This window comes from Uloborus diversus, chromosome 3 (assembly GCF_026930045.1).
Source record: "Uloborus diversus isolate 005 chromosome 3, Udiv.v.3.1, whole genome shotgun sequence".
NCBI classification, from domain to species: domain Eukaryota; kingdom Metazoa; phylum Arthropoda; class Arachnida; order Araneae; family Uloboridae; genus Uloborus; species Uloborus diversus.
This window is the reverse complement of record NC_072733.1, coordinates 114642815-114668789: the sequence shown is the minus strand read 5'-3', so window position 1 is coordinate 114668789 and position 25975 is coordinate 114642815. Positions and strand designations below refer to the sequence as shown.

The following is a 25975-nucleotide window of genomic DNA, read 5'->3' as shown; positions in this document are numbered from 1 at the left end:
AGAAATATCTATAACTTTTTTCGTTTTCTACCTGCAGCTAGTTATACACATATTAATAAGAGAGTATATTGACTACAAGGGCGCCCATATAAGAAGGGAAGTAGGGGCTCAAGCCCCCTCCCCCCTTAGAATTGAGAACTTCCTTGCTTTAGTGCTTTTTTCTTTGCAAAAATGCATAAAAATTTCTTTTCCAGCCATTAATGAATAAGTTATTAAAAATGTTAAATTTTTATATATCTAATCTGTACTGAAATAAGTTTCCGCGGGGAAAATATTTAGCTAAACCATTGGGAAATTTTTTGAGCCCCCCCCCTCCCCCCTTAAAATTTTGCATGTGGGCGCCCTTGATTGTCTAAAAAATAAAGAGCACTTTTTCTTTCACAGAATAAAAGCTAAAGATTCTAACCATTAAAACATTTTATGAGGGTCTTTCGCAGCATTCTTGTACAGTACAAGAGCTTTTGACTAACTATCTTATGATTAGTAGAAAAAAAGGATCATACATGTAGACCACACACGTTGGCTTTAATGGTTTTATGGCTTTAAAGACACCTTTTAAGATGCGTTTTATGGATAAGGATTTGCGATGCTTGAGGATTCGTGGCAACGGATTTCTGTTGGACAAGGAAGGATAACTATCATAAATTTTATTTTCAGTTAGACGACTGAGGTCCGATTATTGTAATAACAGCAATCGGACCTCTGTCGTCTGAATCGAAGAGTCATTTGGATCAGATTTTAGTGTTAGTAAACAAGTGATTTGGAAGCTGCAGCAAAATTTTATACATCAAGTCAAGGAATTTTTCAACAGTAGGTTAGTCATTTTAGTTTTCATTTCCTTTTTATTGCGAAAATATTTTCCTTCGTGTATAATCTTAAATTATAGAACTACGATCTATGATTCGTAAAAAACTAATAGGATCTATGAGCTGCGAAATGACAAATAAATGATATTGAAAAATTTTCCACAATACATATAGTTAAAAAAAAAAAAAAAAAAAAAACAATGTATGTACTTAGATAAGTTGAAAGATAAAATCTAAATGACTTGTGTTATCAATTGAAAACTATTATTTTAAAAAGTAAAACAGATTAAGATCAAGCCTGTCCCTGAACTTATTTTTTTTCATTCTTCCTCTCTTTTTTATTATGATTGGTTTATTTCATGACGGCTCTTTCTAGGTCGCATCAATTTTCTAAAACAAAATTTTACATCCAAAAAGTTTTCGAAACTTCAAGACAACAATGCCATAAAAAGGAATGGAAACGTTTTTAAAATGTTCGTTTTCTTTATGCACTTTTAAAGTATAACACTTTGGACAGCGAGAATTTCTGAACCGAATTTTCAGAAATTAGATCCTGATCTAAGAAAGAGCGGTGGGGGGGGGGGTATCATCACGAAAAACCCTCCTGTTTTCTTACTATGCGGAATAAAAAACTTGTAATTGTAATTTTACTTCGAAAAAATTAAGGAATTCTTCAATGAAAAAAGGAGGCAAGGGAAAATTAGACAACATGGTCAAGAAATTTATTTGCTCTTCTGTTAAATTGAAATCTTTGAGTTTTCTTGCAAAAGTTTTATTAATTAATTAACTTATTTTATTAATTCATTTATTTCTTATAATGGTCACAAGCAATAATAGCAATTTTAAATGTATATCCATACATAAAAAATGATTTCCCAAATAATTCAATTTTCAAGCTTTTCCCATGGGGGCCCCCAATAGTTGCAGTGTTATCAAAATGATATTATTTATTACGTACTGCAAAGAGGCAATCAGGTGCACTGGATGAGTTAAAGTTCGATTGGTTGTATTTTCTTGTAACTTTGACCTAAGATATTTGCTATGAAATTATTATGTTAATAATCATACTAATAATGAATAAATAAATAAATATCGGATTTGAAAAAAATATATATATATCAGACTTCAAAAATATACTTCAAGGACTCTAGATATTACTTATGTTTGATTTATAAAAAATATGTATTGCAAATATTAAGCAAAAAACATTACAATTTAACTCATTTTCATGGTAGCAGTTACTTTATAGCATAAATAAGTCAATTTCATTACAAATGCATAATTTGTATCAAATTTGATGTTTGAGATGCAAAAAAATAATATACTTTAAGTACAGAACAAATGAGTAAACATAATTCGAATTTGATGTGCATCTCTTTTTAATTTTGAATTGCAGAAGCATTTTGTCGAAAGTGACCAACTAGCATATGATATGCAGGCAATATACGAAGAGAAAAAACCTGGGCATGAATATTGATCGCATGGAGAAAAAAGCTCGTCTGCTTAAAGAATCGACAACTTTATGTGACAAAATGGCAGCATCATGTTTTAAAACGACAGCAGATACCAGTGAAAAATATTCAAATATGAATTTTCGAAAGAAGTGCCTATTGAGAAAGAGAAACATTCAGCAAAACTTCTCATTCTTAGAAACTAGAAAATATTTCACCCCCCCCCCCCGCCCCCCTTAGCGTTCTTCAAATTTTCAGGAGGTATTTTGGTGGTCTTTCCTCTCTTTTTTTAGGGAGGGTCTCTTTCTAGGGGTTAATCAGTAATATTTAAGGGGGTGCGCCAACACTCTTGGGGGGGGGGGGGAGGTCTCTCCTACTGTTGTTGAACTTGCAAAAAATATGACTTCTCTTTTGGACATTCTCTGTAACAAAAAAGGGCTTTATTTAGTTATCAATGATTTTTCACCCGCTTAAAATGTCCGCACTATCTCTTAAGTCCTTAGATATTATGGAGGAAAAATCGGCGCCCTTCAACTCAGCCTTTCCGCGCCCTTTTGACCACCCAGTCCGGCCCTGCTCACAAGTAAAGAAAAGGTAAAGCTTCTTGAAAAGCTGTTGAAGCTGAACCAAAAAATGCTTCGAAGGGTAGCACAACAATTAGGTATGACGGTATGAGTGAATCTTCTATACATACAATTAAAAGTCAAGAAAAGGAAATCCATAAAAGTTCACCGAGTAATAGTATCCAAGCAAAATGCAAAAATTATGAAAATGGAAGCTGTTTTTTATTGTAAATTAAAGAAACCAGGAAGAGGGGTAATGCCATAGATGGAAACTTTATAAAAGAACCAATGAAGCAACTGTATTTAAAAATATATTAGAATAACTGCAGCATAAATCATCATTTTCACTTTTTTTAAGTTACAAATATCATTACTGAATCAACTGTACAGTACAACAGTACATTTGTTCTCCTTACTACATGCCGTACGTACAGTACTGGTTTATTTTATGTCTTTCTTTCCCATTGATCATTGTTTTTGTGCATCATAGCAGTATTTTATGTTGAATAAAACGGCCTTTTTTAAAATACAAACAAAGATTCAGTTCTTTATGTAAGAAACAGTAAGGTATGGTTAAGAAAAGGTTTTTAACTGTTTAAGGTTGTGTTTACACGTGTCTAAAATGATTGGTTATGTTTATAAAAGTTTTTATACAACCTTTTTCCACAACGCGAAATTTCGACTTACGCGAGCGGTCTTGGAACGCATCCCTCGCGTTCCAACCCTCGCGTCCCTCGCGCGCGCGTGAGGACTCGACTGTACATCAAAATATCGGATATTTTCGAACCCTGATCTTTACAGATAATCTCAAAACCCCACGATGACAGCTTTTATTTTAAAATTCAATTCCACACTAGTTAAAATTTAACTCCACATTAATCAAGATAGGATTATTTAAAAATCATTTTCCCTCCAAATATCGAAATTGTTACGAACTTGATGTGGGGTGAGAGCTTCATGTACTTTATTTTTCTGCTGATCTAGAAGAGTAGAATTCTTCCAAAGTTTGTTTCCAAGAAACAGGTTGTGTCATAATGGCACACGATAGACGTGAAACATTTTAACTATTCATCAAACATTTTTGAACAGATTGTGTTTCTTATTCATACTTTTACATAAAATTATATACATGTGTCCACAGGTAATGATCATCTTCTTCCTTCTTAAGAAGAGAAATGATCTGTTTACGATAACTAAAGTAAGTAATTACAAATGTACATATTGATTTCCGCGCTGCCTGAACGCAGTACATACAACCATACAAAATGAGAAAGGAAGCGAGAAGAGTGTAATGTCTCACTTTTCTCCAATGCCTGAAGGCAAGCAAGCCACTGGTTTCCTTCTAACCGACATTGCTTATCCCCACCACTTTTCATCACACAAAAAGGTTGGATCATAACTTCAAAGCCCTCGCATAAAAAGTTTCACTTAAAAAATCTTTGATTCAGCATTTTATCATAAAAGTATTGATATTTCAACACGCAAAACTTTAAATGTACCTAATTTCTGACAAACACGCATTTTATCATAAAAGTATTGATATTTCAACACGCAAAACTTTAAATGTACCTAATTTCTGACAAACAAGAGCTGTGGCTGGGAGGACTTTTACAATCTCAAAAACCCATGATAACGGTCCTGATCTCAAAGGTAATTCAACACTTGTTAAAACTTAATTACGTATCAATTATGGCCATATAATTATTTAAAAATCATTTTCTCAATAAAAATAGAAATTTTTACTAACCTGAAGCGGGGGTGATAGCATGCACTTTATTCTTCAGGTGATAAAGAAAGAGTAGCATGTAAAAGAAGTAACTAGGTAACCTAAAAATTAGTAAACCCTAATTAGATCATAATAAAAAGTACCAACACACTACTTGAAACGAACTTAGAACATCTCAGTTTTCTGTTTATGATGGAACACACAGCGAGTGACATGCTTGTTGAATAAAAAAGAGTGTAAATTACCAAAATAACCAAAACTGCCTACAATTCATTAAATTTTTAATAAAATAGTACATTTTAAATTGGCTCGCTCAACCTAAAAAATCGATAAAAACAGCCGTGTGTCAAGCAAGTGTTCTACTTCATATCCACCTCAAACGCTTTGGCAAATTCATGTGGTGACATTAATTTCATAATCGAATTGACATTTTTTTTTTACAATTTTTAACTAATAAATATTCGGCAGAAAATCATAACAAATCGTTTTTCCTTAAATCTAAATGTTATTAAAAGATACTGCCAGCAAGCATTGAAAGTTCTATAATTTATAAGCATTTTATTTCCTCTGCATCTACTTTCAAAAAACAAAAATTTGACACTGTAAATACTTACGTTGCATAAAGAGAAGATTTAACTTGGAATTTTATAGCTTGAAGTAACATTAAAAATGATGCAAGTCAATTTTTGTCTAAGAAATGATCAGGAAAAAGAAAAACCTTAACATTAAAACATAAGTTAAAATGGGTTTTAATATCAAGTCACATTCATTTAAAATAAAAATTTCTGCAACATACAGCATTTATAATACACATCACAAGTTAAGATCTCCTCGCATCACAAGTGTATGTTTTGTTTACTTCCACTCGTCGCCAAGCACGAAATTGATCGCGCCAAACCGAATGCAGAGATCTATCGTTAAAAAATTTAATTTACACAATTTAACTTTTGCCTTGTTTCAAAGTGTTGTTTTTCAATAACGTTGTGATTGGAATCATCGATTTAACAGACAAAATAACTATAAAAGACCCAAATAAAGTGTTAGAATGGAATTTTAGCACACCGGAACACATGTTCTTGATATAATTATGCGATAGTTAAAGAAGTAGGAATGGACTCACTCAAGTAAAGTTTCACACGCATAATTTGAACATTGTAGAACAGTAATATGAGCATTAAAATCCTGGACTCACCATTAATTTTCCAGATTCTGGGTTTTTCCACAGCACTGTCATACGCTCCATGTTAATCCTACGGGGGAGAAGAAGAAACACTGCCTCAGGCGGTCTTCGACCAATAGGAAAATGATGCCGCGTTGTCGCAACTCTGAAAACTACGGGCGCGTTTCTAAACTCGAGACCGGTCGCGACCGAGCGACCGATCGAGCAGGAGTGTTTATAAACTCTCTTCGGGGACTCCGAAGGAAACCCACTCGTGATTACAAACTCCGATCGTGGTCATTTCGGTCGCGACCAGAGCGACCGCGCTTTTTCGCCGGGCGAATTCGTCACGTGACCGGTCGAATATTGTTTTCGCACAAATAGCCGCGAAACTACTCTTATTTACATTTTGTTGGCTGCCGCGCAGATTGAGAGCATTAGAACAAAATAGAAAAAGTGCATTTTAGTCTAAAATTCTAAATCATTTTAATTCTTTTAACTACTGACAACCTTATCCACTGAATGCTTGGCGGAATCAACTCTTTTATTTTGTCTGTTCTTTTAGAGGAACACATTTACATTGCATGTTGAAGCTAGAAATTCATTCGTACAGCGGTCCTTAAACGTGGGGATAGAAAATAAATTTAAATTTTTACGCTCGAATGATGCTATGTGGGGTAGAATTTAAAGTTGAAATAATGGTAAATTTTTGTATTTAGCTTGAAACAATGATTGAAAGCTTCGTTATCATATTTAATGCATGATTGTTGGCCCTAATATGCTGTTACAGTTGATATTTTTGTCAGCCTAAAATTTGCAACTTTAGATCTGCATTTAAGATTCTTTTGATATAGTATTTTCAGTGTGTTGGTTTTAATGAACAAAATTCAGTTTCATTTGCTTCAATCTAAATGGAAATTTCATATGTCAACACTAATTCTTTTTAAATTCTATTCCTTGTACATATTAACAGGATATTCTGTTTCTTTTTTTCTGAACAAGAGTTTCATCAAATATTACAATATACTTCCAGTTTCAAAACTTCAACTGAATAAGTTCTTTCTTTAAAGTAAAGCAGCTGCATTCATTCCATGTTAACAAAATATGATAGTTCTAGCTGTATTACAGAATAGCACTTTTAATTTCCATTTTTTAATTTTAAATGGTTATCTCCTCTGAATGTTCTCTAAATTTGCCAAAAAACACAAAAAAGGATATATCTTTAAGAATCTCTACAAAGGTACTGATAGAAAAGTGGACTGCCAGCTGAATATTACTTAGCACTAATTTTACATGTTAAGCTTTTGTTAACTTATGTATACAAGATAGCAAAAAACAATGAGTTCTCAATTTGTACCAGGATACGTGTACAGCATATATTGCAGATTGCACAAGTAGGATGAAAGTGGCATTTTTTGAATTTGATTACCATTTAGTGTGAATGTTCCAATGCTTTTCTAGTACACAACAGCTTCTTTGAAAATATACGGATTTTCTCATGGATGGGGACACCACTTTTTACCAGAGCTTGAGCATCATTTTCGGTTGATCGAGCACTGCGTGTTCAACCATATTGGGGAAGGGGGTATCATTACCTGTTCTAGCTTTTATTAAAATAGACCAGACTAGCATTTTTAGATAAAGTTGATTTTTTTGAGTAATATACCTTAGTATTCACATTTAACGCATCAAAGAATAAATTAATATTTGTGCAAAACAAAACTTTTGATGAAATTTCCAAAAAATCATATTCTGATTTTTGTTACAGCATTTAATTGGTGTAGTCCTGAAAAAAAAGGTGGGGGATAATGCTTACAGATGAATCAGTGGTATGTTCAATGAACACTGGTTTGGGAAAATTAAAGAGTTGGAGAACATCATGCCCTCTTGATTACACACCTGAAATACTTGAAGAACTGCCAGATCTAGGGGGAGCAAGCCGGAGCTTTTGTCAGAGGGTAAAAATCTACAGTATAACTTTGATTTAACGATACCTGATTTAATGATTTTCTGAATTTAAGGATACATTTCACTGGTCGGGGTTTGACTGCATTGAATGTCTATGCTCCTCTATTTAACGATATCCTTGACTTAATATCTTTTTCCAGTCCCTTGACAATCGTTAAATCGGGGTTAAACTGTATTTGTCTTTTTTTTAAGTCGATGTACAAACTGAAAGAAAAATGAGTGAAGGCATCAGTTGTCTGGATTAATGAAGGTTTACTGCATTACACGTTTCCGTGACATAAAAAACATTTGAGTGTTTTAGACTAGCGCTTCTCGACCTTTTGTGACCTGCAGACTGGCAAAAGCTGTTGGAAAAAGTTCATAGACCATTTAAATTTCTTTAAAAAATATATAAAAAAACTTATATTCGCAGACTATATTAAAAACATGCGACACTTTTTTTTTTTTTTTTTGAGGCTGTGGTTTTTCCTCTATTTATGGATTTATTTTAGAAAAAAACTTCCGACTCGGGGAACGATAAAACTCCGTAAAAGATTGTGTTGACAGCAAAGTTTTTTTTTTTAAATTGTTTCAGAGTAATAAAAATAAATGAATAAATAAATAAAGAAAGGAAACTTAACAGGAATTTTTTTTTTTTTAAAACGTGAATGAAGAAAAAGTGTTTGAGGACTGGTCATGATTTTTTCCTGCTAACCAGTACCGGTCTGCCGGACCACTGGTTGAGAATCGCTGTGCTTGACTATAAAAAATTTTAACTTGAAAAATTTTATTTTTAAATACAGTAAAAAAAATTAACATGAAACTGAAGGGACTAAATTTTTTTTTTTTTAAATTGAATTAAATTACACAATACTTTGTCCGGACTAATATTGCGTGTTAACCATATATCATGTTAAACTTCTTTCACTGTATATCCATTGATGCAAGTTAGGAGGCGAGCCCTGGATTGAAAGTATCTTGAATATGTGCCAGAATCCTACAGTGTTTATTTAGCAAAAAAATCAGATATTGACAGTTGGCCCAGTTATTCTCATGGTCAAAAAAATTTTTTTTTTCATTTTGCCATCACCTGAACTACGAAGGTTCAGGTAATGGGAATGTTCGTGTGGAAGGTCCACCTACCACATAATTTAATTACCCTGGCAAAAGTTTTGTAGTCCTGCCTACATCTTCGGACATTTTCAAAAACCATATTCAGGGGCGGACTGGATCCCACAAGAGGGCGTCAACCTTGGCCTCCAAAGGGCGCAAAAAAAAGGTGTAAACGAAAAAAAAAAAAAAGCAACAAAAAGATGAGAAAAAGAAAGAAAGGAAAAAAAAAACAATGGTACACAGGTTTACAAGTTAAAAGAAAAGAAACAGAGAAGGGAAGTCACACAGGTTCGTGAGCGCAAAAAAAAAGGAAATTGCACTTAAATTTTTTTTTTTAATTAATTAAAAGAAACCTTTTTTTTTAAGAAAAAGAAAAGGTGTTTAGGCTTGAGGGCGCATTGGCCCGCGGGCCAGCCCGCCCCTGGCCATATTTAAATCACTTAGATGGAGACTGAACACTAAGCACCCTTAAATATTTTTTAGTGTTATGTCCATAAAATGAAAGATACAATAAACCAAGTTTTACTGTAAAACTATACCACCTTTGCATTTTTCAATAATAAATTAGAAAAGAGTCATTTTGAAAGATCTTCTCTATTTTGATTCTTTGAAACTTTACTGGTAATTAGAAATACACATTACATAAGATGTTTAATACAAGAATATGCTTTATTTAGAACAACAAAAAACTTCTAAATTACGGTAAAAACTACAGTTACCCAAATCAACCAGACCCCATTCGTATTATTAGATTTTTCCGAAAGTACATTTTAATCTACTGTCGACCCCATTTACACAAATATTGTTAGTTCCACGAAATATTTGAATAAGTGGGGATTTTTAACATTGCATCTACGGCATGGTAAATATTCGGTTTCGGGATATTTTATTTATAAGCGGGGTATTCATTTATCCGTTATGCGATTAAGCAGAGGCGACGGTATTTACTGTATGAATGTTGAAATTCAGAAAAACTATTTTTAAAGAGAAAGAAAGAGCTATCAATTGGTCAAGTAGAAAAGCTAACGCTTTTCATGCTAAGTGTACTAACAAGTGCTGCTGCGGAGAGAAGGATAAATAGTTGCTTAGAGGTAATTAAAAGCAAAATTTATGCTGAAATATCTGTGATAACTGTTCATGAAGACAATACTTCCTTTTCTTTGCACAAAGAAAAAAGGCTCGTCCATACATTCTCTAAAAAGGGTGCAAATTTAATCTGGAAGAATTTTCCGGATGATACGAGCCCCCAATTACCTTGAATTTTCGAGTTTCTACTCTGTACCCATATGGTAGTTTCTGCTTCATGAGATTACTTGGACAATAATTTTGATACCTAACTAAATTTGTAGAAAGTTTTTCAGGGGTCCATCCAGTTTTTATTTTTTGGGACACCATTTTGTGAAAAAGCTAAATATTTTTGTGAATTTTCTTTATTTTTGAAAAGTAAATCATTTTGAATTGCCAGGTTATATTTCAATTTCATAGCTATGAACGTGGCAAATTGATGCTTGTGAAACCTTTTAATTAGGTGTAAGAAGGAAATTGTTAATGTCCAAGCTATAGAATCACAAAAAGTCTTTATTGCGGGTCACCACTTTTTCAATCTGTAGTGTCCCATGGTGAGGGGCGACTCTGAATCTTGACTTTTATTTCATGATGCAAATTTTTGTGAATGAGCTGCATTTATAATGTGAAATTTTGTGAAGTAGCCGCAAAGTGGACCCAATTCAGGTCTGGGTCGACCCCTGTTCTTATATTTTTTCATTCTGTATAATTAGATACATATTTTGCCGAGCTCTGGGCCACAGAGAGCCAAGGAGGGCCCCTTGTCCGTTTGGTCGATGAGTGTCCCGCTTCCTATAAAACTTGTAACATTTCCTGACATGGCGTATGGTCGGCTCTGGGTGAGCAACAAAGGTTGTTCACAAATTTTGAGGTACTCTCAATGTTGAAAAAGCAACAAGAATAACTGAAGAAATATGCTGGTATCATTGTGGAACTCGACTATGACATTTTTGCTGTTGTCATAATATGGCACTCGAGACTCGGGAGAAGTACAGCGTTTTTTTTTTTTTGCAGAAATTTTTTAAGAGATAATTTGAATCACAGACAGTTTTAAATCTTATCAAGATTCTGGTTGAGGTTATTGTGTACTTGAATTTGTTATTTTTGATTTCAATGAAATCCTATCAACTTGAAACAGCAAAACATGCGGGAAAAATCAAGTAATTTTGTTTGTTAATTGAGCTTTTTACCGAAACAATATTATCAATGTATCATGATTATTACATTGTGCAAGCAAATGAGACAGAACGAACATCAAAACACCATAATTGAAATAACATTGGACAAGAACTATTCTTACTTACCTGTCACAATCCAAAAAAGGGAAGCATATAGAACAAAAAAGGTCAGCAACAGAGTATGTTAGATTTTAAAGTATACTAGCACTCTCTTTTGCTGCCCATTTTGTTATCGATATTTCCATAATAAAGCTCGTTTGATGCAGTAGCGTAATATTGACTAACTTTATATTAAAAAAAAACGATGCTCCGTTGAAAACAAAATCAAGACTAAAACAAAACGCTTTTTGAAAAAAACCTTCTTTGATTCTTACGGTTATAATGCATACTCAACAAAATTAGTAATGAGAGCTAAATATCAATCAAATTCAAACAAGAGCTAATGAATAAGCTGTTCTTGCAGTCTTGTTTTTTTTTTTTTTTTTTTTTTCAAAGCTTCCGTGATTATAAATTGACGATTAAACTAAGTCCTCTTCTCAGAAACATTCAGAGAAAGCCACAGAATACTTAAAATTCATCCGATTGACTTTTTACATGCCTCTTCTTTAGACTAGCACGAAAAAAACAAAAGGATATTATTCCTGAATTTTAAAAGCGAACTTTCACAGTACCTAACACTGACTTTCAAAATGTAAACTCCATTGCGCAAATAAGCGAAATCGACCGGAACGACCGCGCGATTGTTTATAACTCCTTCGATTCAGTTGATGACCGTGACGTCAGAGCCCCGACCGGTCGAGAACGGAGCAACCTAAGATCAAGAGTTTATAAACGCGCCCTACGTTTTCATATAATAGGGACTCTAGTTTTACCCAATTTTTCACTTGTGATGACAAGTAGCTGAAGCTGGGTGGTCAGCAATGGATTCCAAAACAAAGCGCAAAAGCTGCATAGATCACGTGTCCTATGCTAAAGTCACGTGTCTTATGGACAACAAAGCTGCTGTGATGTCACGTGAAAGTATCCCATTCCTCGCGACACGAATAAATAAGTAGAACGAAGTGGCAACGAGTGATAAGACGGTTCGGAGTTCGGAGCATGTAGCTTTTCAAGAATTGCGTCAACATGCTGTTTAGTTTTAAAAGATGGTTACTGTGTTTACGTTTGTAAAGTGCAGATAGTTTGGTAAACATTAGAGTAATCCTGATAGTCATCTGTCAGGTATAAGAACATTAAACTGCAAGTTCAAAGATATATTTTTGAAAGTTTTAAAAATCTTTCTAAGTATCTTTTTTTCCAAAAATATTTGTTTATTTTTTTTTCATAGCTATGCATGTCAAAGGTTATGAAATTTTAATGACAGCTAATCGTGACAGCCACTATACTATCCATATTTTTCAATTGTTTGAAGAAACTATTCTAGTTTTAGCTTGTTATATAAGTTTTATTGTTAACCATGTAATTCGATTATAAAAGCACTAAATTTAATTTGTAAACTATAGTGGAAGGAAGGCATGAAAAATGCTGGCGCAATTTGTAAAGAAGAATAGGGGAAGAAAAGGCCGGTGCAATTATTAATAATGTGATGATTAGCTATGATCGTTTTAATTTCTAGAATTTACTCAAAGCTGTCTGTTAATAATTTTTTTTCAGACAAAATATGTTTTGCTTGAAAAGTCACCTGTAGCCATGCTGCAAAAAAAAAAAAAAAAAAAAAAAAAAGGCATGACTGAGTTGTTTTAAGTTGAGCACATTTTTCTTTCTTTATTCTTTGAATAAATTTATGAATTTTTTTTGTCGCTGATATAATTAGGAAAGCTTGTGGATACTTAATCCCTCAAGAGACTAGTTCCACCCTCTTTTATCTGAAAACTACTAACATACAGTTTCAAAAAGGGGTACAGTTACTGCAGGGGTCTGTCCAGGATTTTTCACAGGGTACGTTTTTTGTGAAAAATCAAATAATTTCACAAAAAAGAAAAAAAAAAATGTTTTTATTTTTGTTTGTTAAAACGAAATTTTAGAATTTAGAGAGGGCATAAACTGCATCATTTAAACTTGAGTGTTTTCCTCTTCTATGTTGGGAATATCATTCTGGGGTGTTTTTTTAGTATTTGGCGGGGGGGGAGGGGGCGGCATCGTTCTCTCAAGTGGCAATATTTATCTACCATTCTACATTATGTTAAATTATACTAGAAATATTTCTGTACAGCATTTAAAAAAATTGTAAAAAAAAAAAAAAAACAGGAGGGTTCAGCATTTAACTTTTTGATCCAAGACACTCTTAAAAAGCACAGAATTGCATTTAAAACTTATAAATTCCGTGATTTTAACAAAAATAAAAAGAGATTTTATTTGTTTACCTCTTAATAAAGCGTACTAAACATCAAAAATTCAAAAAATCGGATTCCTATAGCAGATGCAAAGAGATCGCTATTCTCGATTTGCAGGAATCAAAAGTATAAAAACAGGTTATAAAAAGAAATATTTTTGGTAAAATTATTTTAAAATTGCGTTTTATAGTCCTATGATAAACATATCGTTAATATCTGTGGACACAGTTGAAGCAAAAAATAAATAAAAAATAACCATCGATTCAGCATTTTAATTTTTGACTCATAAAAGAAAATAGAATTTTGCTTTAAAAAACTTGAAATGAGTGTTCTGACAAAAATAGAGACTTTTCATTTATTTGCATCCTAATAAAGCAAAGTTAGCTTGAAAAAAGAAAAAAATATGATTCTCATATCGGATGTTAAAAGATTGTATTTTTCAAAATGTAGACATCTAAAGAAAAAAAAAAACAGAAAGTAAAAGAGTTTATTTAAAGTTAATCATCCTTGTTAGCATCAAAAAATCAAACCCATATAAATTTTCTCCCAAAATAACAGTTAAACATCGCACAGCACCATAAAAACGCAAATATTGACAAGCTAGTAAAATCATGAGAATATTTTCTAATCAAGTCATTATAAAGGTTTAAAGCCAGATGCTAAATCGCGATAATTGTGAAGTTGGTAACCCTATCTGAAGGGATCATATTTTTTCCCCACCTTTACTATCCCTTTGCAGTTCTAAGTTCATTTCGCTGATATATATTATTATTATTGTTTATTAAATCAGGAGAGGGGAGAAAAGTGCTTACTAACACCTTTTCAGAAAAGTTTACAACAACACTGCTGCCAATTAGCTGTGATAAAACAAACAAAAGTATTTAAAAACTAAACTTATTTTCAGCTGTTAATTTCTTACCAAGAAACAAACAGCAAGCATTATATTTATTTGGCAGTAGCAATTTATGGCTTGCAGGAGCATCACAAGAGTGCCAATTTTTTTTTCTTTGCAAAATTAGCAGATTTTGTGTAAGCATATCCCTCTAATTTGACTTTAAAAAAGGTTCCAAAAATTATTGATTTAATATGCGTTATTTTGCTTTCAGATTTGCTCTTTCAATAAACAATTTGAAAGATCGGGTCTTGTTTATCAGAATTTTGTGAAGGGTCCGTTTTGGTTGATTGGGATTTTGTGAAAGGTCCGTTTTGGTTGATCGAATTTTTGTGAAGGCTCCGTTAACGGACCCAAATATCCTCTGGTCAGACCCCTGTAACTGAGCGACTATGATGGGTTTACGTTGAAAGTGAGACAAGCAACAAGGTTTGCAGGTTATATGTTATTGTCAATCTCGGTGGTTAGGTGATTTGGTAAAATCTTTGTTCAGATGTGCTTCAGGACGTTTCCAAATTTGTTCCCATTTGTAATAGCTGATGATTGATGTCGCCCCCTACAGCAGAATTAATTAAATCAAGTAGCTGCCATATTTGAAAAATATTCATTCATTGGGAAATACACACATTAACTTTAAATTTATTGTGATTCAGCGCATGAATTATTGTACAGTAATGTAAGAGGCTAAAATTTACTAAAAATATGCAACATTATCACACACCTGGTAGCTGGAACAGTGCGATGCTGCGACGTAGGTGACAGATTCTTGAGAAAGTCTGCAGACTATTTCTTAGATAGGAGTAGTGATGTGGATCAGGTAAATACCCAGCGGGTAGGTAAATATTTCTTGGGTATTTACCCGGGTATTTACCCAAGGCCTGAGTAAATACCCAAAAATTGGGCATTTTACAAAAAATTCAAAAAGTGAATGGGAATTTTTATGCAATTAGTGATGTAGTGTAGGAAGGTAAATATTGTTTGGGTATTTATCCGAAGACAGTTTAAATCCCCTAGTAATTGCACCATATGCAAAAAAAAAAAAAAAAAAAAAAAAAAATAGGTGGTATCAAAAGTTGATGATTTTCTTTTTAAAACATAAACTGTAGAATGAAAGATTAAAATTATAAAAATTTGTATATTGTAATTTTTTTAATTAAAGGCTGAATACGCCTGAACACTTGAACTAGGTTTGGAGGAAATTTCTGCAAAAGATATAGGTAAATAAATAGTAATAATAAATTGAGCTACATTTGGTTACATTTTGATGTCATGCAGGGACATATTACTGAGTTAAAAAAGACTAGAACCTTAAAAAAATGATGTTTGCTTTTTTTGTAACCAGTTAAGCTTTTTAATTTTTGTAGAATGGCTTTTTATATCTGAAATTTGGCTATTAACATCGATTAGGCATATCCAACACATTTAATGTGAATATCATATTAGATTGCTAAGTTGTTACACAGAATAATTCTTTAAATATGTGATCAATTTTTGGGCAAAAATTTATTGTTTTGCATATGGTGGTTATAAATACATAGCGAAATACATACAGAAAAGTATTTTAGTTGAATATAAATTTTTGAACTAAATGCTTGCGTAAATACCCATTTTGGGTATTTACCTAGGTATATACCCTGGGTATTTATCCCTAAAAATAAATACCCGGGTGTTTTACATCACTAGATAGGAGTGAAAGAAAACACCCTAAAATTTTTGATCTTGAATTTCAGGGAATGAAGATTCAGACCATATTTTCAGAGATATAATTTACAGGTAGCATGTGTTACCGTAAAATCCCCAAAAGTACCCCCCCCCCTTTTCAAAACTTAATCGATACATTTTAGGGGGGGGGGGGGGTTATAATCGAGATTTTTTAGAAAATTTTCACAAAAAGATCGTTTAAAAACATCAATAAGTAAAAATAACACATTGAATGGTGGCGCCATCTGTTACCAAAAAAGGAATGCTAAATTTAAAATTGTAAAACCCCTATAGTTTGACTTTATACAGTTCAAAAACTTTAGTAAACACTGAAAAAAAAATCATTATTAATGCACTTTAATTCAGGAACAAGAATTGGTATACCAAAAGTTGAATAACTTTCAATTATCGAAAGCATTTTTTTTAATTTTGAACGAACCTGGATTTATGAAATTTAAAAAAGATTACAAAACGAGGGAAATTTATACACTAGTCTTCGTCAGAAAATCCCTCAAAGTCACTTTCGGCTTCATCCTCCATTAAAACTAAGTCCAAAAGTTCTGGCTGAAGTTCATCAGTAGAAGGACAAAAAGCGCGCAAGATCAGAGTGTAGTTCGCCATTCTGCGAACCATCCAAGCTGATAGATATACCGCAGCACTTAAACGATTTGACTATCAGCTCTTCGGGAACACCCATCGCAGCACGTCCTGGCGAGACGGCTGCTTCAAGTTTCCTTTGGCCGTTCTTTCTTCCTTACGGAGGTAGTCCGCCCACAGCTCTTGCAGTTTCGCTTTAAATGGCCTATTCCAGCACACATCTGCAGGCTGTAATAGGCTAGTACAGCCAGGAGGAATGAGGATTTGCGTTAGTGTTTACTTCTGCAAGAGCTGATGAGGCCTCCGCTGTCTTGTGAACGGGGGCGCAATCCATAATGAGCAGACGTTTTACGTCATCTTCATCGGAGCCCCACTTTCCGCACCCAAAGCTTAAATGTGTCCTCGTGCATCCAGCCGTTTTTCGTGGCTGTAACGCTCACGTTCTTGAGAATGACAAGCTTCGACCAAGCTTTGTTCGGAATTTTTCCCGAAGCCTCTTTTAAGATGCAGAGGGCTGGCATCTTGTGACCGGAAGCGCGGGCGCACAAAGCAACTGTGAAGCCCCGCTTCTTGCATCCAGTATTTGTGATGCGAATGGTCGAGTCTCCTTTCACATTATTTGTGCGGTTGATTGGCATATCGAATCGACACATCGTTTGATCCATATTTCCTATATTGTAGTCCGTATAGTCAAACGTTTCGCGAGACCTTTTCACGCAATCAAAGAAACAGGAAATTGCTTCCTTTAGCTCCTCGGGCGTCTTTTGGGAATCCGTCGTGCCGATTCTCAAAGACACGTTGAACCTCTTTTTAAAATTGGCGATATACTGAGCTGTAGCTTTAAACTCAGTAAAGCCGTGTTTTTGGCCAATTTTTAAGAGCTTCTTCGGAAAGCAGTTTATTGCTAACCGCTCGCCCGGCTTCTCTTTCTTTCAGCAAAAATTCATATTATATGAATTTTTGCAATATTATATGCAAAAAAAGCATTCTTTGAGGAAAAGTCAATTTTTGAAGAAAATAAAACATCACAGTAAAATGTCATAGAAGCAATACAAAAATGGGTTCTAATAAGGGATGTGTCTGCCCTAACTTGAATGCATTGGCGGCATCGATTTTTCCATGCTGTTTATTAAGTTGTCGGACACCAAACGCATTATTTTAGTATTCATATTTGTCTACAAAACCTCATTCCAATTCCGTTAACAATATTTTTGCCAAACGCTACTGCATAAAGGTGCTCAAAAACAGTTGCACTACCTCGCCGATCAGGCGTGGCGCGGGGCTGGTTCTCTCTTCCGCCGTAAGGCCTAAAATTGCAGAATTTTATCTCTATTTTTCAAAATTTCGTGGACCCCCTACAGTTGGGTTTGTTCTATATCCCACTTATAGGGGGTCCCTGTATCAGAACCCTCATCCCCCCTCCCCCCTTCAAGGTCAGTCAAAACAGAAAAAAGTTCAGTTTAGAAAAATATATATTAGCAAACGCGTCTTTAATAAATGTTGTGATAAAAAAAAAAAATTGTTTTGACAAGAAGTAAAGTTAAGATGGATGAAAAGTTTCATTAGCAGTGCTAATTGAGGACTAATTTATCAAAAGGTAACATATCCATTTTCCAAAACCGTTCAGAATGTTGAAAAAAAAAAAAAAAAAAAAACGAATTAGACTGACCACAAAATCATTTTATCCTATTTCCTGGGTACATAATTGAGTACAAAGCCATGACAGATTATGTCCCACAGTAAAACATTTTCAAATTAAAAAATCAAGGAGATATCGCCATTTTAATTTTGGATATGCGTCTTTTTGTTTGAAAAACCAGACGATGTGCCCTTTTGAATGAAAACTTGAATGTTGATAGCATAAATTTCACCAAACTCCCAACATATAAGCACCTAATATTCTCATATCAAAGTACTTGAACCTGAAATTAGTGGATCACGAGCCTAACCGAACGTTTAATCAATATAATGTCATAAACTCCATTCTTTGGATCAGAAAGTAAGAATTTTTCATGGATTTATACTTTGCAGGTGTTCATGATCAGACTTGTTCATAAAATGCAGGATATGGTAGAATGGAATGAAGGTAAGAGGTAATAAAACCAAGAAGGCTACTCCTGAACACTGTGCTGAAAATATTTTGTTTGGAAAATTCAGAGAGAAAAATGAAAAAAAAAAAAAAAAAAAAAATCAGGTGAAACTCTCAATGCTGAATAAATTATAAGGGTATTAAAGGTAGACTACCTTTGTTAAGAATAAAAGATGAGTTCAAATTACTAAAAAACAGTTTGTGGTCAAACTAGACATGTATGTCAATGTCTTCTTCATCAAGACAGTCACATTCTCCATTGATCTCATGGTCGTCAATAGCATCCCTGCCACAAAAAAGAGTGGGTTTTGACCAAGATAATCCAGGACCGGCAATCTAGTCCTCTCTGTAGTGAGTCTTGTGTATGTGGAGAACATCATTTTTCTGATCTGTAGGCACAGGATGAGTCAAGAGTTGTGGTGGTAGAATCTCATGTCGATCATCTTCGCTTTTTCCTTTTCTCAAAATCAAACAGAAGACTTCAAAGTCAGATTCAAATCGATAAGAAACATGCATTTGACTCTGGGAATTCCTACAATTCGGTTGGGGAATTTTTTAATTTCAATCTTTTTTACATTTCTTATCCCAGCTATTTTATTATAAAACATCACTTTTTTTTCTTTATATTTCTTTTACCACCAACGCTTTTTACTGCTCTAACGTGGTTATATGACTCCTTGTATTCTTCAGGTTTTTTTTTATATTTCTGAGAGTTTTTTTATAATTATTTCCACTTAACCAAAGGCATGGTCAGCATTCAAAGGTACATAATCTTGAGGGATTTGATACTAGGCGGAGAAAATTTCTTCAGCCAATAGGAGAGAACTTAAATGATGTAAGCATTTTTGCATCCCCAATATCCTTCATAGAAAAGATGAAGAATGTTAACACCAATGAAATCTAGGTTTTGTGGATGGGAAAGTGTGACAGAACCAATCTCCACAATCTTTGTCCTTCTGTCCAAGAATAGAATGCCCTCTTGAGCTTGAAAGGATGCCGCAAAACGTAAAAAATGCTGTTCGGAGCCTACCTTAGAATTTCCTTGAGATTAAGCTTCTTCATCAGCTCAAGTTATCTAGGAGTAGGGATGAACTAGTCGACCCGTGTGGAACTCTGCACTGTGCTTCAAATCGTTTCCTGAAGCATTTCGCTCTTTAAAAATTTCAAAGAAAGAACATTGTGAAGAAGAACCGAAAAAAGTGAACGAAAAAAGTAAGCGCGAAAGAGAAGGCATGTAATTTGAAGACATCAGTAACAAAACCTTGTTCTATACAGCGTTGTGATAATTTGATCATAGCTCACCATTTGGTTGTACGTATTTTCAATGCAAACATAAATATAATTAAAAGTGTGGCTGAGTGACTCGTGAAAAAGCAGTGATTGTGCATGTGAAAAAATGGATTGTGGCAAATACAGTCCCACCCATGTGAGCATCTGATGGAAAAAGAGAAACATTAAAGAGACATTTATTGGCACGCATTCGAACTGGCACCATTCTGATTTACAGCACGACACTCCAACAAACCTAGCAATTGCGCCTTCCTTTTCGAATAATATTCACTGAAGGAATGCGTAATAAAAAACAGCAAAAAAGCTTTTTTATAATAATAAGATCATGCGTCTCTATGTTTTGTAATTAATCAGCATGATACAATTTGAAATTATTCGTACAACATGGAATTTGATTAAAGAATGAGGAAGATCTCGCGTAGCCTTTGAAACAAACATTTTAGAGAAATAATAAATTAGATTGAAAATAAGTGTTTATTTTTGAAAATTGAACAATTTCCCACAGCAGGCTGCTTTAACTGTTACGGCTTAAATGCACGCACACATTTTTCTTTTAATCTAACACTTAAAATTCAAAACCAAAACCAGTTGAACTGTGTCCGTTTTTTAAGTGTAATTTTTCGAACGTAGACAATGTATTTTTTCTTCCAGTTGAAAGCAGAGGAGTATAAAATGGTTTCTTACTAATGAAGTTGATAATAATTTTAATAAAAAAAAGGAAGAACACCCTTCGATTAACAGTCAACTTATCTGAATAATAACTGTAGCCTGCATAAAGGAGTCGAAACACCAAGTAGCATCCAAGTCCCATCGCTTTTATTTTATTGTCTTGCGTGTGTTATCTGTTGTATGTTATCAGTCCATGTAATGCATAATATTAATCTGAATTTGCTATTATGTTGGACAGCCCGGGCTTGCCTGAAGTTTAGATAGTTTATAGCCGAATTCTCCACGGAAAAAACTTTATCAATTTTAGCGAACTACTAAGTCTAGTGCTTTTAAGCTTTATTTAAAAAAAAAAAAAATTATTTATTTATTTTTATTTATTTCTTTGCCGAAAGAGATGCAAAAAATTGGAAAATTATATTAGCACTTTGCTTTAAAAAAAAATGCATAAGAACTACAGGCTGCATCAAGGTTTTACAACAGCAAGGGGCGTTTCCATAAACTTGATTTTTAGACCGTAACTACTCTTAGTTTTAAATGAAAAGCGTAATTTCAATTTGAGGTAAAAATTTTTTTTAGCTGTACAAAGAATCAAAAACGCATTAGAATAATATATGTTTCAATATATGATTTATTTTTTTTCTGAACAAAAAAAAATTCCGTTGTTGTCTGAAATCTTGAACCTGATACTTATATTTTCGCTTATATTATGCTTTAATTTTCTTACTGGAGCCAAATCTTTTAAAAACAAACAAACAAACAAAAAAAAGCCTTACTATTCAGAAGTACTTTAGCACCATTTTGCATCAAGTTTTCATAACAGCAAGGAGCGTTTCCTTCTCATTTATTCTATTCCCTCATATTTGTTATTCATTTTATTAAGCGTTTATGTAATGCGCGATATTTCTCTAATTTTTTGATGCAGATTGTCCAGACGTGGGCCCGAACACTCATTCTCCTGATTACCAGTCGAACGCTCTGCCGATCAAGCTATTCAGCTCTGTCAATCATGGTGCAAGTTAAAGTTATAAATTTAACCAAAAATCTCATTCTGGTTCTTTAAAATAGGTTTTTTGGCAGAAAAAATTTTTTAGACCGTGGATCTATTTTTCGTCAGTAGCCTGTATGATAAGCTTTAAAATAAGGTGTAAATCAAAGAAATCGATCAAGAATTGAGGAAGATCTCTCGTAGAAACCAAAAACAGGCTACAGAAATAATATATAATTATAGATACTCAAGACGCACAGGAGCAAAACAAGCAAGCCGAAAACATACTTGTAAATAGACTGACTTTACTGATAACACGTTTGCTGAAGGAAGTTGTGAATACACTATAACAAATTGCAAACTTCGTCTTTTCTATTTGTCATACTACCACCGCCCGGATATTTTGTCCCTTTCCGAATTCAAAGTTGAAATACCATGTAGCAAATTGGAGATTTTGGATATGTGCACTTTTGAAAAAAATCCAGTTTTCGTTCAACAGACTCAATTAGAAGATGTTCCCTTTTGTTTGCCACAATCTGCAAAAAATGAGAGAATGGATTTGTTACCTTTTGATTGAAAAGCTCAATTTTACCCCTCAATAAACTAGGATTTGTTAGGTTTGGACTTCTAGAGACTAGGGGGCTCGATCAAGACCACCTGAAAGATATAGAAAATGCCAAAAAACGTGTTTTTTTAAAAAGTGAATCTGTTCCCTTTTGATTAATTGCTCCTCAGTTATGAACTATTACAGAATTGATTTCGTTTGTGAAATATTAGTTTTACTAGCTATTGTTTTTGCTTTCTTTCATTTTTTAATTTGACATGATCAATTTTGGTTCTTTTATGAGTAAATATTAACTATTTCACAATAACAAATGTTTGAGCTGTATTTGAGACCCTTTTGAGGACACTCCTCTGTTCCTCCAGGACTTGGCTCCACTTGTCTTCTTGTACAAAAGAAACTTGATCGTTTCACCATCTGTTTGTTTTTTCTCAACTTTTCTAATATAAAAATTTTTAAAAAAAGGTAGAGCACTCTGACAGAGCAAAGACTTCTAAATATGTAGCGTGAGATCATTTTGCTTACTGAAACATTTTAATCCATTTGCAGCAGAGTCAATTCAAACTAATTTCACAAATGAAAATTATCATTCATTTTCAGTTGTTTTATTTTAAATGTATGATGGTTTTAGAAAAGGAAATTTGTCAAAAAAAGTTAATTAATGGTGTTTAGAACAGTGATAGAATATGTAAATTATTAGTTGGATTAGTAGCTCAGCTTTTTACATTTTGCCAAAATTTGAATGTTCAGAAACATATGTGGAAAGAATATCTCAGATGGTTGCAATTTTATTTTCGCAAAATACTACAGTTGGCTCTCTGTTTAACGACGCTCTATTTAACGACTTTCTCTATTTAACAATGGTGTTTCACTTTCCCAGATGGTCCACTGTAGTGTTAAAAGCAATCTATTTAAGGACGCTTTCTACTTAAGGACGATTTTTTTTGGTCCCTTGAAAGTCGTTCAATAGAGAGCCAACTGTAGTTTAAACAATTCTTATGAAAAGTTTTTTTTGAAAACATTGCATTCCGTGAGTCATAAAAAATTACACTGCCATGTGCAGTTAAACGGCAGTACCTGCAGAAATGAGTTTTCAAGATATTTGAAGAAATGTGTCGGATTCAATATTAACTATTGGGAAATTTTGGAATTAGATGATTTTGTCTCGCCTTTTTTTCAGCGGAAACCAAATAAGCAAGCTTCTACAATAAATCTAATGTACAATAGATGACAAAAATGCAAAAAAATGAAAAAATTGCAGTTACTGCCCTTTACCTGCACATGGCAGTACAAGCAGAGAAGTGATGGAAAACCATGAAAAGTTATGGATTTGAGGGACTCTAAATGTAGCAAGTATCCTGTAACTTTTACAGCTAGTGACTAGAAAACAGCATGAATGGTAAATTAAAAAAAAAAAGTTTCATCCGAAATGGGTGGAATTTAGTGTAACATAAAGAGGGGACCCTATGCAAGGGGTGACTGCAAATTTTAATTTTTAGTTTTACCAAATTTCAAAATCTTAAACGAGCACTTGTGTTTTAAGTATTCAGCTTGTTTGTTAATTATTTAATCTGTTTAATTCTTTCAGAAAAAAGAAAAAAATATTTTTTAATATATATATTTTTATGTAACATTCAAATTTATTATTAGGAACCATATTTAAGTCCTGATTGAGAGGAAAAGAATGGAAATGGCAAACAAGTGGATCCTGCAAGTGTTAATGTTATAATGCAGTAAGAAAACACTTTTAATAATTCTTTCAAATGTTTTTTAAATTTGTATTTTGATAAATTTCAATTTAAAACTGTTCTAAGTCATATAATTATGTAATCGGACAAAATGCTTGTATGTTATACCATGCTAGTTTATTAAAATAGCAACTATCATAAAAAAAAATATTGTATGTTAGATAAAAGCATTGTGAGAAACAAGAAATTCATGCAGAACTAAATGACTTAAATGTCCACATCAGTGATGTTCCCATCTATTATTCTGAGAGTATACTCCCATTAATCCTTTACGCATAGTATGTGTATGCGATCATATACATAATATGTCATTATATGAAAATTTTTGAAGCTTGAGGGTATACGCTATATATTCAGTAAATTACCGCCCATTAGCCAGGGCTATAGCAAAAATACGTAAAATACACCGCCAGCTCAATCATTTCCAGCCAAGGACTGCAGTTTCGTGCTTATTAGCACTCATCAGCCCGGCATAGGAAAGTGACTGAGCTGGAGATGGAAAACCTCTTAAGGAAGCCAAGAGTGCGAAAAAAATTGGTAGCTAATATAGATTTAATGGGCGGTAATTTACTGAATATACCTGCCTCGCTTTCAATCTTCGAGTTGAACCGAACCATTGCTTCGGTCACTCGTCTGGTCTGCTCAATCTATATTAGCTACCAGTTTGTTTCGCACTCTTGGCTTCCTTAAGAGGTTTTCCATTTCCAGCTCAGTCACTTTCCTATGCCGGGCTGATGAGTGCTAAAAAGCACGAAACTGCAGTCCTCGTCTGGAAATGACTGAGCTGGCGGTGTATTTTACATATACGCTATATGTCTACAAAACATTTTAGAGTATACGGCATACATGGAATATACCCTATAGGAACACCACTGGTCCTCATACCAGCATTTTTTTTTAAACCTAGGCATCTGCTAAATCTCTCTTGCACAAATGCACAAACTATGGCCCATGGGCCGAAAATGGGCAGCAGAGCTTGTTGAATTGGTCCGTGGCTAATTTAAAAAAAAAGGGAAAAAAATTTTAATTCTATTTTGCAAAATATTTTCTCTTTACCGTTCAATTTTACTATTTTTAGTGTAAATACTGGGCGATTTTACTGCCATTTTTTGCACCACCTTCACAAAAATTGGACTAGGAAAATCAGTACATTCACAAAAGTAAGGTAATAATAAGGGTACCTGCACAAAAATGGAAAATTCTCCACTTAAAACAAAATTTACTCATGAAATAGAGTCAGTGGTGTTTGTGATCCAAAAGTTCAGAAAATTCCAAAAATTGTGGTTTGTCGTACCCGAAAATTTTGGGCTGACAACACATTCTAAAACTAAAAAATTATAAAAAAAAGAAAAATTTAAATGGTTTTTTCCCTATGATTTAAATGATATTTGTATTCATATTTAAAAAGTTTTTACAAGGGGGAGGAGGGTTGAGCTTTTTTATAGTTTCCGAAAATTTCACACTGTCTTCAGGAAATTTTACTTAAGTCCACCTGCACCCCTGAATATAGTGCTTTAGTACGGACATTGTATGAATACGACTAGGGGATCAAAAATTCAATCCCAGTATTTGGTACTTTTAAAACGTGATACCAGAATACCGGTATTTGAAATTTCTCAAAAAGTGCTTGAAAATATATGTTTTCGTTGCCACATTTCATAAATTTGTACAAAAATTGTATTATTTATGAAACCGTCATGTGAACAAATGTAAAATGAAGAAACAAATGTCATAATAAAAAAAAGATGATAGTGAAGAACATAATGAATATTTAATTGTCTCTGAGCCTGGAACTTATTTTAGTTCTCAACTTTCCTACTGTTGAAAATACTCTTTCTGAATTCATACAGGTTGGTGGTACTATTAACAATGCACGATACACCTTCTTTGATTGTCTAGAAGTCCTTCATCTTCAAGTCATTCCGTTTCTTGCTTGTTATTTTTTGATAAATCGTTGTATGTGTGTATCTTTTGTGTTGTGAATATTATTATTATTTTTTAAAATTTATAGCTGGTTGTAATTTCTTTCTGAAAGACAATACTTTTAAAATACTAACATCATTTTCTCTTGAGTAGGAGGGGTTTGTGATTGGCTACTTAT

General features: G+C 33.4%; 1 protein-coding gene across 1 annotated transcript in view; it reads left to right on the top strand.

Moving 5' to 3' along the window:
• Positions 1 to 12148: 12148 nt before the first annotated feature.
• The window catches only part of LOC129218901 (rho family-interacting cell polarization regulator 2-like), a 152012-nt gene continuing 138185 nt past the window's right edge, over positions 12149 to 25975 (top strand). The window contains exons 1-2 of the mRNA XM_054853222.1: positions 12149 to 12229; positions 23777 to 23859. The gene's annotated coding sequence lies outside the window, so the exon portion shown is untranslated. The remainder of the gene's footprint in view (positions 12230 to 23776; positions 23860 to 25975) is intronic.